A 14,007-nucleotide genomic window follows, 5' to 3' on the forward strand; every position below is an offset into this window, starting at 1 on the left:
TTCAGTATATTGATTATGATTTGTTATTTACTTGATCTGAATGCCATCAACAGTCATCATTTAACCTTGAAGTATTAAATTAAATATTATGTGCATGTATTAACCTCAATGTCATAAGTGTATGATATTTTAAATAAACATAACTTGTTTGACATGATACAAATATTATTAGAGGAAAAATTATTGTCACAAAATGATAAGAAAAAAAGAATGTATTTTGTGTGGATACATATATATTAGATTCTACTATTATCCTTCAAAACACAGTATCCTAAAGTCTGTTCTTTTAATGCTTTATGTCCTTGATTCAATTACTCTTTGGACTGCATAATATTTTTGTTTTGAATTGGCTGACGGTTGGCAGAATAAGAAAAGAGTTGTCAAATAAAAAAGTAAAATGTTTAGCAATGCAGTTGGATCCAGTAATATTTATAATCATAGGCTTAAATGTTTCTAGGTGTTTCTGTGTCTCCTTTCTCTTTAATTCTCTGAAAAGTTTTTTCATTTCTTCCTCACTGAATACTGTCTTTAATCTCATGCTGCCAAAGTCCTGAGATGTATATTTTAATATTTCTTCCACTTAAGATTTTTGAAGAATTGAGCTTGAAAAATTATAGAAATGTGCTCTGGTTATTTTATCTTATACCAGAACATTCTCCTGAACCAAGAACTTGCAGCTAATGGGACTATAGTAAAATATCAAGTATTTTTCTAGGACTACACTTAGAGTAAAAGTAAGAATAGGACCTGGTAAAAGTGACTATTTTAGGAATAAAGCAAGAAGCTATTTATTTAAAAAATATTGTCCACTCTATTCTGAAATTTATGTATTTCAGTGAAAGTGAAAGTCGCTTAGTCCTGTCCGACTCTTTGTGACCCCCTGGATGATACAGTCCATGGAATTCTCCAGTCCAGAATACTGGAGTGGGTAGCCATGAAATTAAAAGACACTTAACTCCTTGGAAGAAAAGTTATGACCAACTCAGCAGTGGCCACAGGACTGGAAAAGGTCAGTTTTCATTCCAATCCCAAAGAAAGGCAATGTCAAAGAATGCTCAAACTACCACACAATTGCACTCATCTCACACACTAGTAAAGTAATGCTTAAAATTCTCCAAGCCAGGCTCCAGCAATATGTGAACCCTGAACTTCCTGATGTCCAAGCTGGTTTTAGAAAAGGCAGAGGAACCAGAGATCAAATACCCAACATCCGCTGGATCATGGAAAAAGCAAGAGAGTTCCAGAAAAACATCTATTTCTGCTTTATTGACTATGCCAAAGCCTTTCACTGTGTGGATCACAATAAACTGTGGAAAATACTGAAAGAGATGGGAATACTAGACCATCTGATCTGCCTCTTGAGAAATCTGTATGCAGGTCAGGAAGCAACAGTTAGAACTAGACATAGAACAACAGACTGGTTTCAAATAGGAAAAGGAGTTTGTCAAGGCTGTATATGGTCACCCTGTTTATTTAACTTATATGCAGAGTACATCATGAGAAACGATGGACTGGAAGAAACACAAGCTGGAACCAAGATTGGCGGGAGAAATATCAATAACCTCAGATATGCAGATGATACCACCCTTATGGCAGAAAGTGAAGAGGAACTAAAAAGCCTCTTGATGAAGGTGAAAGTAGAGAGTGAAAAAGTTGGCTTAAAGCTCAACATTCAGAAAACAAAGATCATGGCATCCGGTCCCATCACTTCATGGTAAATAGATGGGGAAACAATGGAAACAGTGTCAGACTTTATTTTTCTGGGCTCCAAAATCACTGTAGATGGTGACTGCAGCCATGAAATTAAAAGACGCTTACTCCTTGGAAGGAAAGTTATGACCAATCTAGATAGCATATTCAAAAGCAGAGACATTACTTTGCCAACAAAAGTTCATCTAGTCAAGGCTATGGTTTTTCTAATGGTCATGTATGGATGTGAGAGTTGGACTGTGAAGAAGGCTGAGTGCCGAAGAATTGATGCTTTTGAATTGTGGTGTTGGAGAAGACTCTTGAGAGTCCCTTGGACTGCAAGGAGATCCAACCAGTCCATTCTAAAGGAGATCAGCCCTGGGTGTTCTTTGGAAGGAATGATGCTAAAGCTGAAACTCCAGTACTTTGGCCACCTTATGTGAAGAGTTGACTCATTGGAAAAGACTCTGATGCTGGGAGGGATTGGGGGCAGGAGGAGAAGGGGACAACAGAGGATGAGATGGCTGGATGGCATCACTGACTTGATGGATGAGTTTGAGTGAACTCTGGGAGTTGGTGATGGACAGGGAGGCCTGGTGTGCTGTGACTCATGGGGTCACAGAAAGTCGGACATGACTGAGCGACTGAACTGAACTGAGCCTTTCCCTTCTCCATTCAGTTCAGTTCAGTTCAGTCGCTCAGTCGTGTCTGACTCTTTGCAACCCCATGAATCGCAACACGCCAGGCCTCCCTGTCCATCACCAACTCCCAGAGTTCACTCAGACTCATGTCCATCGAGTCAGTGATGCCATCCAGCCATCTCATCCTCTGTCGTCCCCTCCCTTTTCCATTGGATCTTCCCAACTCAGAGATCGAACCCAGGTCTCCCACATTGCAGGCAGATTCTTTACTAACTGAGCCACAAGGGGAGCCCAAGTGTTTCAGAGTTTATGTTAAAATAGACAGATGCTAGAAAAGGACTTTTTGTATTAATATAATTAGCGAGATTTAGAAAATGTTGTTAAAATTAATTCAAATATCAGAGGAAGTTCAGGGATGGTTTGATTTAAAAGGTTTGTACTCATTTGTTGTTTAGTTGTTAAGTAATATCCAAGCCTTTTATGACCCCATGAACTGTAGCGTGCCAGGTTCCTCTGTCCATGGGATTTCCCAGGCAAAAATACTGTAGTTGGTTGCCATTTCTTTCTCCAGGGTTGTACTCACTAGCAATTTGTAAAAAACTTTTAGATGAGTCTCTTATTTAAAAGATGATCAGAAAAATACTACTACCATGAATTAGGTTCATTACTCATTCTAAGTCAGAAATCATTCTAGATAGAAAAATATTTATTAAATATAGTTCAAAATCTTCCATTGATAAAGAGCTAAGCATAAAAAGTCATAGTATTAATTACAATCTTAATAATGTAATATCCCACCAGACTGATATATCTTTTTTTTCAATTCTGTACCTTGTCTATGTCATATCACTCATATTACTGATGTAATCTGTTCATGTATTACTGCTTGACAGTAAGTTTCTTGAAGGTAGGGGCTGTTTTAAATTTATATCTATATTCTTTGCATTCCATAAAATGCCTAGAAGTGTGGCCTCTATAAAAAAATTTTTTTAATAAAAAAAATTAACCAAAAGCAGAGATTTATTACTACACACTCAGGATTTGTGGGAAATAAGAGAGGAAAGATCATCTATTTAAGGATTTTAGGCCCTAAATAAGAGAACATTACACAGAAGTATAAAGAAGAAACATACTTACTTATTGGAAGCATCTTTTACAAAGAATAAGTTCAGACCTACTCAATATTGAGTTATTGAACTACTGTCCTCAACTAAGGTCAGGTGTGACTCAGGGTCTAAAGTACACCTATGAGTTTAGGTGACAGTCAAATGGATGCAACTTCAAAGCTGACAGATCAAACAGGAGCAGAGACTATTTCTTGCTGTTATATAGCAAATATGAATTCCTGGCACTGTAACAGAACTATATTATACACTGTGATATTAAAACAATTAAACTGTATTTTCTGAACTGTTTTAGACATAGTATTTCTATTATAAATTTGTTTTAAATATAAAGTAAAGAAATCCTAGAATAGCAGGAAGCAAAAGTATACATAGGGTAGTTCAGCTTTTCAAATGCCTGCTTTTTAAAATATAAGTAAAATCAAATAACAGGTAAGACAAAAATAACTGTCAAGTCTTTCTGTGGTTTTTATTTTTCCTATACTTGGTACTAATAGAGACAACTAGAGGGTCAACATGTGTTTAATAACTTAGGTTAAAATCTAACTATCCAAAACAACAAATGAAATGCAGAATATCATACATGGTGATTTTTTTCACATGAAATATAAAAACAAAATATAAAAAAGAAATAGTGAGAGTGATACACTGAGCCATAAAGCTATAATTATATACTTCACTTTTATAAAATACCTGGCATAATTCCATGATAAATGATGATTAGAAAAATATTCTAGGGATATAGTGTTTATTCTCAGGAGTTATAAAAGTTTTCAGACATCAGATATTAGTCGTAAATTACTTCTTTCTGGCACTAAATGGTAGCCTGCTGCTCAGGAAAAATTAATTTAGTGCTTTATGGCTTTAGAATACACAAGCTAATGTCAAATCATAAAATGATTATCACATAATTAGCTTTATTAATAATAGTAATATATTCATATTATACTCTAAAATCAGCAAGATTCTTCCAGTAAGTCACTCAGTAAAAATAATTTAAATATTTTGGAAGCTAATTAACTTTGTCTATGAAGCACCATTTAACATACTAACATTGCAATTTACTAAGCAGCAGAAGTTGACCTAAACGAGACATATGCAGCTCTGCAACTCAAAATTATTGCAGTTTTCTAACCTCTAAAACTTCTGTTCTATAGTGGACCTCAACTGAGAAATACTCTTACAAGTATTTAAAGAGGATACATTCCTCTTTAAATAGTAGTTAATACTAGTACATAATAGTAGATAGTAGGATTGTTATCCCCACTATCACACTATTGAAACCAAGACTATCAACTGTTCACTTCGGGGTGCTGAGTGCAAGCTCCATTGAATGGCTTCTAATGACACAAACGGGAATTTAGGACTATGCCCAGGACAAAATTAATAGAAGAGAAAGTTCTGAGTGCCAGCATGTATTTCTTTATGGAAGCCTTTCATGCAATTGGTCTTATTCATTTACAGGTCACACTTTAAAGTTTTACATGGCACTGCTGCTACTGCTGCTAAGTCGCTTCAGTCGTGTCCGACTCTGTGAGACCCCATAGACGGCAGCCCATGGGCTCCTCCGTCCCTCGGATTCTCCAGGCAAGAATACTGGAGTGGGTTACCATTTCCTTCTCCAAGGCATGAATGCATGCTAAGTCGCTTCAGTCATGTCCGACTCTGTGCGACCCTACGGACAGCAGCCCACCAGGCTCGTCTGCCCACAGGATCCTCTAGGCAAGAATACTGGAGTGGGTTGCCCTTTCACAGTACTAACACAGTACTGCTACTGCTACTGCTAAGTCACTTCAGTAGTGTCCGACCCTGTGCAACCCCATAGATGGCCTCCTACCAAGGCTCCTCTCTCCCTGGGATTCTCCAGGCAAGAACACTGGAGTGGGTTGCCATTTCCTTCCCCAATGCATGAAAGTGAAAAGTGAAGGTGAAGTCGCTCAGTCATGTCCAACTCTTGGCGACCTCATGGACTGCAGCCTTCCAAGCTCCTCCGTCCATGGGATTTCCTAGGCAAGAGTACTGGAGTAGGGTGCCATTGCCTTCTCCAACACACAGTACTATAACACTTGAAATCAAAAATCATGCTTACTTTGTCTTTTCCCTTATTTGTTACCACTACAAAATAATAGCTTTCAGTTTGTTCTTCTAATATGACTATGTTGTGGAGGAAAAAAAAATCCAAAGAAAAGAAAATAGATTGAGATTTAGAAACTTCATTCTTTACAGAAATCTATACTGCACTTGAGTTTTCCTAAGGAAATGCTGATGTTCTCAGTATCATTTTCTACAAAATAAAATCAAATAAAAATATATACATATGCCCTGCTTTGTAATACAATAATAACTTTTATTCCCTCAGGCAACATCTTTAAGTTATTTACTTAGTGAAGATATATGAAAACACAGGCATATGCTTGAAATTGGTAAAATCTATGAAGCCAATTTTATTTTATGACATCTTGTGTCTTTATGGTATTGAGAAAGATCTCTCAATTTTTTGAATGTTGAAATTAATGATTATAGGTTCCTGAATGCCACAACACAAAAAATGGACATTTTGACTGATTGCTTTTAAGTATTTGCTATGAAGATACAGTGAGTGGTGACAGTGTAAATTATCATGTGCTCAATATAATATACAAATTTGTAACACTGGAAAAGATTTAAATTTCAGTAAACATTTTGGTAAACTTACAAATGCAGTTAAAATGACAGAGAGGCTACAGTTTAGAAAATAAGTAGAAAGTGATATTTCAAAGTAATATAAAATAAATGTGTAAAGTCTTGATTCTTAGAAATTTGGAATATGCTTAAAGGATTTTTTTTTTTTTTTTTGAAACCTTCTTACAACATTTCACATCTCCTGGTGGTTCAGCAGTAAAGAATCCACCTCCCAATACAGAAGACATGTGTTCAATCCCTGGGTCAGGAAGATCCCTTGGAGGAGGAAATGGCAACCCACTCCAGAATTATTGCCTGGGAAATTCTATGGACAGAGGAGCCTGGAGGGCTATAGTCCATGGGGTCACAAAGAGTTGGACACAGCTGAAGTCACTGAGCACACACGCACATTCTGCCTCTCTCGCACAGATACTGTACTCAATTATTTTTCCTAAGTTTTAAAATTCTAATAATAAAAGCTTTGACTATATCCCAAACCAAAACTACCTCTCTGCATTACTGAAGATGGCCTTCACTACTATTCAATGACCAACTGGGTATAAAAATTAGAAGCTGGTGTGTAGGAAATCTGTTTCCTTTCCTGATATCACCTCCAGAGAAACAGTCTGGTTAAATAATCTTTCAAGCATGCTAACTGGATCTCTCGATAGCATTTATTAACATGTCATCTTCTGTGGAATGCTTAAAGCAATTATATACCTTATTATATACCTTAAAGCAATATATACCTTATATGTCTAGATTACTTATGGCAAAAATACCATGAAATTATGGATTTATAGGGTATGTTGCTCTGGAAAATTTTAGATATGTAATTATCAGCATAAACAGAGTTGGTATTTCTTGATTGTATTCATTAAAAACTGATTGCTTCTTAGCCACAAAATGTACCTTTTTAGACTGCTTTGTGAACATGAATCTGCATCCTTTTAAATATTTGTTTTTCTTATGCCAGCTGGCATAAAATTTTGTCACTAGAGCACACTGCTGGAGAAAAAGAGTTTGGCTTCCTATTTCTGGAGCACTGATTTTGCAAGTTCCTGTACAGTTCAAAGCTTCTCTAGTGCCTAATTCTACCAACACATAGGAGGGACAGGCAGCAATATCTGGCAGTCAGCAGCTTCCTTTGACATCTCCCATCTCTTGACAGTTTTTGGAAGAGTGACTCTTTCCCAGTGTCCAGCTCGTGCAGTGCATGGCAGGCAGCAGCATTCAGCAGACAACCTATTCCCAAGTATCTCTTAGCCACGGGCTCTTTCAAAATACCTGACTAGTACAATGGACAGTGGCCAGTAGAATCTCACAGGGAATAGCTTTCCCCAGTACTGAGTATCCAGGTAGGTTTCTAGTAAGTTTCAGAGGGCATATTTTCAGCAAGTTCTGCTGGCATGGCATCACAGAACTTCTGTCATCCTGTGAGTCACAGCTGTGCTGTCTACAAGAGAATTGGGGTCTCCTCTCTGGGAAATGCAAATTCTTCCTTGGGTAGTCTATCAAAGGGTTAGTGATTGCTCCTTAAATTTGTTATTTCTACACCTGAATTTTACTTTACTTTTTACTTGCTAATACCTCCTTCTTTATTCTAAAAACCTATTATAGTTAATGATTCTTTATATTAAACTTTCCCTGTTCAAATAAAGAAATGAGAAATCATTGTAAAATTGCACTGCTAGCTACCCTCAAAGAAGACAAAGGGACATATATTCACTATCACAATATATTACAAAAGTTTTATTGCAAGAGTACTCGTATGTTCCAAGTAAAATATATTGCATGGTTTAAACAAAGGAAAATATTAATTTTCAGTTTTGGAATATTGCTATATCTTCATTTAGCTCCAGAGAAGCCTTAAAGTTTAGTTCCTGGATAATGTTCCAACATCAATTCTCCATTCTTCATTCAGGAACTCATACAAAAACTATAAAAATATTTTACTATAGTCTTGATGTTTGCAGAATTCTTTGAGCAGTGAAAGTGAAGATAGGCAACCTAACAATTGTGTAAAGATGGACTTAAAGATTAAACATTGTGATTGATCTCAATATTTAATAAAAGGTAAGAAATAAGACATGGTTAAAAACTAAGGACTATGTATTTTGAAATCTTATTTTTCACCCACAAGTAGGATTACTCAAAACTTACTAATTATGTTGCTATGATAATTTAATGAAAACATTAATGTGAAATGCTCTAATGATTTACTTCTTTATTATTCAGTGTCCATGACCAGACAACTTTCTCACTTCTCCTTATTCTAGGACTCAGGCTGATAGATCATTCACCAGACCAAATATTGGTCTTCTCCTTATCAGAGTAAGAGAGCTCTCTAGAAAATCTTACATAAACCCTCAAATACCACTATTTGTAAATGGAACATGTTGATTCCACTAACAATTCATTGGATATAGCTAGTTATATATCCCCCTCACTGAAAGGGAGCAAGAAAGAGCAATCTCATCAGAGTCCTGAAAGAGAAAAAAAGAACTCTTTATAAAATCATAGCAATAAATACTATAGTCTATCCTCTGGTCGCAACTCATGTGGTTCAGTTTTGTACCCTAAACAAGTTAAACTGTTAAAAAAGGTTCTTAAGTACAGGATCTCTGCATGTTGTGCAGTAACCTCTAAGCCAGGTTGACCTAGTCCAGACTTGCATAAAGTAAACAACAGCAATAACAAATTATCTGCTCTTTAAGCACCCAATACAGCACAATAAACGTTTTCATTTGGAAAAAAGAAGAAGATTGGAAGATACAGAAATCATTGGTTTATAGCAAAACTGGTATCTTGCTGAGCAAGGAGTCTCCACATGATATTCTCTATGACCTTTGTCTCTGACTTCTAAATTTTTTCTTTTCTTTAACCTTCTCCATTTTCACTTGGCTAAATTTGAACTGGGCATTGGATAATATATTCATTTGGGAGGCTATGCAGTTTTTTCATATCCTTCTGCCAAGAGTTATACACACAGTTCGTTTCAAAAACATAATTTAAATTTGTTTTATTTCTATTTTTTTTTTTTGCTCCTATGAACATCTCTTTAAATTAATTCCTGATATTGTTAGCACATCACTCTTTAGTGGGTAAAAGTGGTTATTAGCTTTTCTCTGAGCCAGTTTACCCAATTGCAATTTTAGAGTTAGCACAGCAACTTTTAAAAGTATAGATTATTTTCACTATATAAAAAATACATAAGATAGTATAGTGTGGTACAGTGCTTACATGTTTCTCTATAACACACTTTGCTCTCAATTTTTTGATCATCTCAACAAAAGCTTTTCAAGCAGCTTAAGCTTGTGAGCAGTCCCAACCATGAGACACTGTATTTGCTCTTATTCTCCTCAGTACCTCATTCTTTTAAATTCCAAATCCTTACCTAGAGTATTACTTCCTCCTAATAATTAGTCACTTCTATGATATAAAACGGAGAAGGCAATGGCACCCCACTCCAGTACTCTTGCCTGGAAAATCCCATGGACAGAGGACCCTGGTGGGCCATAGTCCATGGGGTCGCTAAGAGTCGGACACGACTGAGCGACCTCACTTTCACTTTTCACTTTCATGCATTGGAGAAGGAAATGGCAACCCACTCCAGTGTTCTTGCCTGGAGAATCCCAGGGACGGGGAGCCTGGTGGGCTGCCGTCTATGAGGTCGCACAGAGTCAGACACGACTGAAGCGACTTAGCAGCAGCAGCAGCATGATATAAAAGCTATCACCAATATAATATTAAGTGATTGGAAGCCTGGGATATTTTTTCATAATACATACGCAATTTCCAGTTATTGGCAATTGGTGACCATTGCCTAATGGTGGTGATCCATACCTAATTGAGTAGAAATTAAATAAATATAACATTATTAAGATTAAAATAATTATTATCACTTGCATTCTTTATATAAAATTTGTAACTTTCTAATTTGGTTCTAAGGTTCTAATGAAATTTTTCATCAGGGAAAATATACCCTGGAAGATTATCTGTTACTGACAAAGAAGTTATATGAAGAAATTAATGCTCTACCCTTGACTAACAAATGCCAGTACTGCTAAGGCCTTCAGTGAGTTATCATAGAGAATGAAACTTAATTTGACCTGACCATTGTTATATGTCCCCCAAATATAAATATAAATATATTGTTGTTCTTCAGTTGCTAAGTAATATCCATCTCTTTTGTGACCTCATGGACTGTAGCCCACCAGCTCATCTGTCCATAGGATTTCCCAGGAAAGAATACTGGAGTGGATTGCTACTTCTTTCTCCAGGGGATATTCCTGGCCCAGATATCAAATCCATGTCTCCTGCATTGTAGGCAGGATCTTTATTGCTGAGCCACCAACAAAACCCAGCCCTACAATTGATATAAGCATAAATAAGTATGATTTATGTGTGTGAGCATATATATACATACACACATGCATACACATTTACTAGAATTAAAATAGATATTTCAAATAAATTACTATTTATCCTAAAATCCCAAATTTCTATCTTATATCAGATCAGTTCAATAGCTCAGTTGCATCTGATTCTTTTTGACCCCAAGGCCTTTAGCATGCCAGGCTTCCCTGTCCATCACCAATTCCTGGAGCATATATAAACTTAGGTCCATTGAGTCAGTAATGCCATCCAATCATCTCACCCTCTGTCATCCCCTTCTCCTCCTGCCTTCAATCTTTCAAAGCATCAGGGTCTTTTCCAATGAGTCAGTTCTTTGCATCAGGTGGCCAAAGTATTGGAGATTCAGCTTCAGCATCAGTCCTTCCAATGAATATTCAGGACTGATCTCCTTTAGGATGGACTAGTTGGATCTTCTTGCAGTCCAAGGAACTCTCAAGAGTCTTCTCCAACACCACAGTTTAAAAGCATCAATTCTTCGGCGCTCACCTTTCTTTATAGTCCAACTCTCATATCCTTACAACCCACTCCAGTGTTGTTGCCTGGAGAATCCCATGAAAGGGGAGCCTGGTAGGCTACAGTCCATGAAGTCACAGAAGAGTTGTACACGACTTAGTGATTGAAAAACAACATATACCTAGACAGATATCCCATGTCCAAGAGCAAAGGAGAAGCCCCAGCAAGTTGGTAGGAGGGGTGAAATCACATTTTGAATCAAACCCCATACCCACCAGACACTCGGAGAGCTCAAACAAAACCTTGTGCACACCAGGACCCAGAGACCCCACAGAGACTGAGCCAGACCTGTGTTTGAGTGTCTCTTTCAGAGGTATATGTCAGCAGTGGCCTGCTGTAGGGGCAGAGGCTCTGGATGCAGCAGACCTGGGTCACACAGCCTGTGGCATAAGCACTCTTGGAGGAGGTCACCATTAACCCCACCATAGAGCCATCAAGCAGACAACCCACAAACTGCAGGAAAATTATACCAAGAAATTCTCACACTGTTAAGAAGATTCTAGGACCCACAACAGATTTCCCAACCTGGGGATCTGGCAAAGGGACTGAGAACCCCAGGGACTTTGACTTTGGAGGCCAGTGGGATTTGATTACAGAACTTACACAGGACTGGGGAAACAGACTCATGAAGAGCACAAGAAAACCTTGTGTGCACCAGGACCCAGGAGAAAGGAGCAGTTAAGAGAGTCAATTCCCAGGCAGGTTGATAAGAAGTCCAGGATCCCCAAGGAAGAGGAGGAGGAGAAGGAGAAAGCGGTCTGGGGCTCTCAAAGAGGAGATAGGGGTCTGGAATTCTCAAGGAGGAGGAAAGCACAAATGCCTTGATTTTTATCTCTACATTCCTTAGTCTTAGTCACATAAAATGTTTTGTTTTTGTTTCCTTTAAGCTTGGAACTGATGATTACACAACAAACAACTCAGTTTAAACTCTGTACTAAGGATTATATAACAACAATGTATCCTGCTTGAGGACAGTTTCACCTTCCCTGAAAACCTTCTGACTAATCCTGTTATCTTAAAATGTATATTATGGAGGTCTAGTGATATCTTTCTATTGTTAGTGCTAATCCTGTCATCTTACAATTTAAATTGTGTGAGTAGGTCTAGTAAGATCTTTCTTTACAACTTCAAGACATTCTTTTGATTTATTGCAATAAATAATTTAAAAAGTATATAACTCCCTTGCTAACTCTAGAAAGGGGGGCACTCTCTGTCTCCCTTCTGATGTTTACGTCAGAAGCTTTCTCTGTCCTTTTTCACCTTAATAAAACTTGGCTACACAAAATCTCTTGTGTGATCAAGCCTGGTCCCTGGACTCAAAGCTAAATCTTCTTCAGAGATCATAAATCTGAAATCGTTCACCATAAGCTATCAGAGTGACCCCAAAAGAGACTGACCCAGACTTGCCTATGAGTGTCCAGGAGTCTCCAGCAGAGGCATGGGTTGGGAGTGGCCTGCTGCAGGGTCTGGGGCACTGAGTGAAGCAATGCATGCACAGGACATTTTGAAGGAGGTCACCATTGTCTTTATTACCTCCACCATAGTTTGGTCTCAGATCAAACAGCAGGGAAGGAACACAGCCCATCAACAAAAAATTGGATTAAAGATTTACTGAGCACACCCCTGCCCATGAGAACTAGACCCAGTTTCCCCAACAGTCAACCTTTCTCATCAGGAAGCTTCCATGAGCCTCTTATCCTAACCCATCAGAGGGAAGACAAACCCATCAGAGGGAAGAAAACCACAATCACAGAAAACTAACCAATGTAATCACATGAACCACAGCCTTGTCTAACTCAATGCAACTATGAGCCATTACATGTAGGGCCACCGAAGGCGGATGGGTCATGGCAGTGAGTTCTGACAAAACGTGGTCCACTGAAGAAGGGAATGGCAAACTGCTTCAGCATTCTTGCCTTGAGAACCCCATGAACAGTATGAAAAGGCAAAAATATATGACACTGAAAGATGAACTCTACAGGGTGGTAGGTGCCTAATATGTTACAGGAGAAGAGTGGAGAAATAACTCCAGAAAGAATGAAGTGATGAAGCCAAAGCAAAAACAACTCCCAGTTGTGGATGTGACTGGTGATGGAAGTAAAGTCCAATGCTGTAAAGAACAATATTGGATAGGAACCTTGAATATGAGGTCCATGAATCAAGGTAAATTAGAAGTGGTCAAACAGGAGATGGCAAGAGTGAACATAGAAGAAATGCAGTAGCCCTCATAGTCAATAAAAGAGTCTGAAATGCAGTATTTGGATGCAATCAGAAAAACGACAGAATGAATTCTGTTCGTTTCCAAGGAAAACCATTCAAAAAGATAGTAATCCAAGTCTAAGCCCCAATCAGTAATGCTGAAGAAGCTGAAATTAAATGGTTCTATGGAGACCTACAAGATCTTTTAGAACTAACACCCCCAAACGATATCCTTTTCATTATAGGGGAAGGGAAGGAAGGGAACTCGCTCAGTCATGTCCAACTCTTTGAGACCCCATGGACTGTAGCCCACCAGGCTCCTCCATCCATGGGATTTTCCAGGCAAGAGTACTGAAGTGGGTTACCATTTCCTTCTCCAGGGGATCTTCCCCACCCAGGAATCGAACCTGGGTCTCCTGCATTGTAGGCAGACACTTTACCGTCTGAGCCACCAGGGAAGTCCTTCATTATAGGGTACTGCAAATGCAAAAGTAGGAAATCAAGAGATACCTGGAGTAACAGTAAGTTTGGCCATGGAGTACAAAATGAAACAGGGCAAAGGCTAACAGAGTTTTGCCAAGAAAACGCACTGGTCATAGCAAACATCCTCTTCCAACTACCCAAGAGATGACTACACGTGGATATCACCAGATGGTCAATACCAAAATCAGATTGATTATATTTGCAGCCAAAGATGGAGAAGCTCTATACAGCCAGCAAATATAAGACCAGGAGCTGACTGTGGCTCAGATCATGAACTC

The 14,007-nt window shown here is 38.1% G+C and overlaps 1 non-coding gene across 1 annotated transcript; it reads right to left on the bottom strand.

Moving 5' to 3' along the window:
- Positions 1-13,632: 13,632 nt before the first annotated feature.
- On the bottom strand, positions 13,633-13,704 carry TRNAC-ACA (transfer RNA cysteine (anticodon ACA)). Its single transcript has one exon. It is a non-coding gene; the product is annotated as a tRNA-Cys (tRNA).
- Positions 13,705-14,007: the final 303 nt, after the last annotated feature.

This window comes from Bos javanicus, chromosome 14 (genome assembly GCF_032452875.1).
Source record: "Bos javanicus breed banteng chromosome 14, ARS-OSU_banteng_1.0, whole genome shotgun sequence".
Taxonomy (NCBI): Eukaryota; Metazoa; Chordata; class Mammalia; order Artiodactyla; family Bovidae; genus Bos; species Bos javanicus.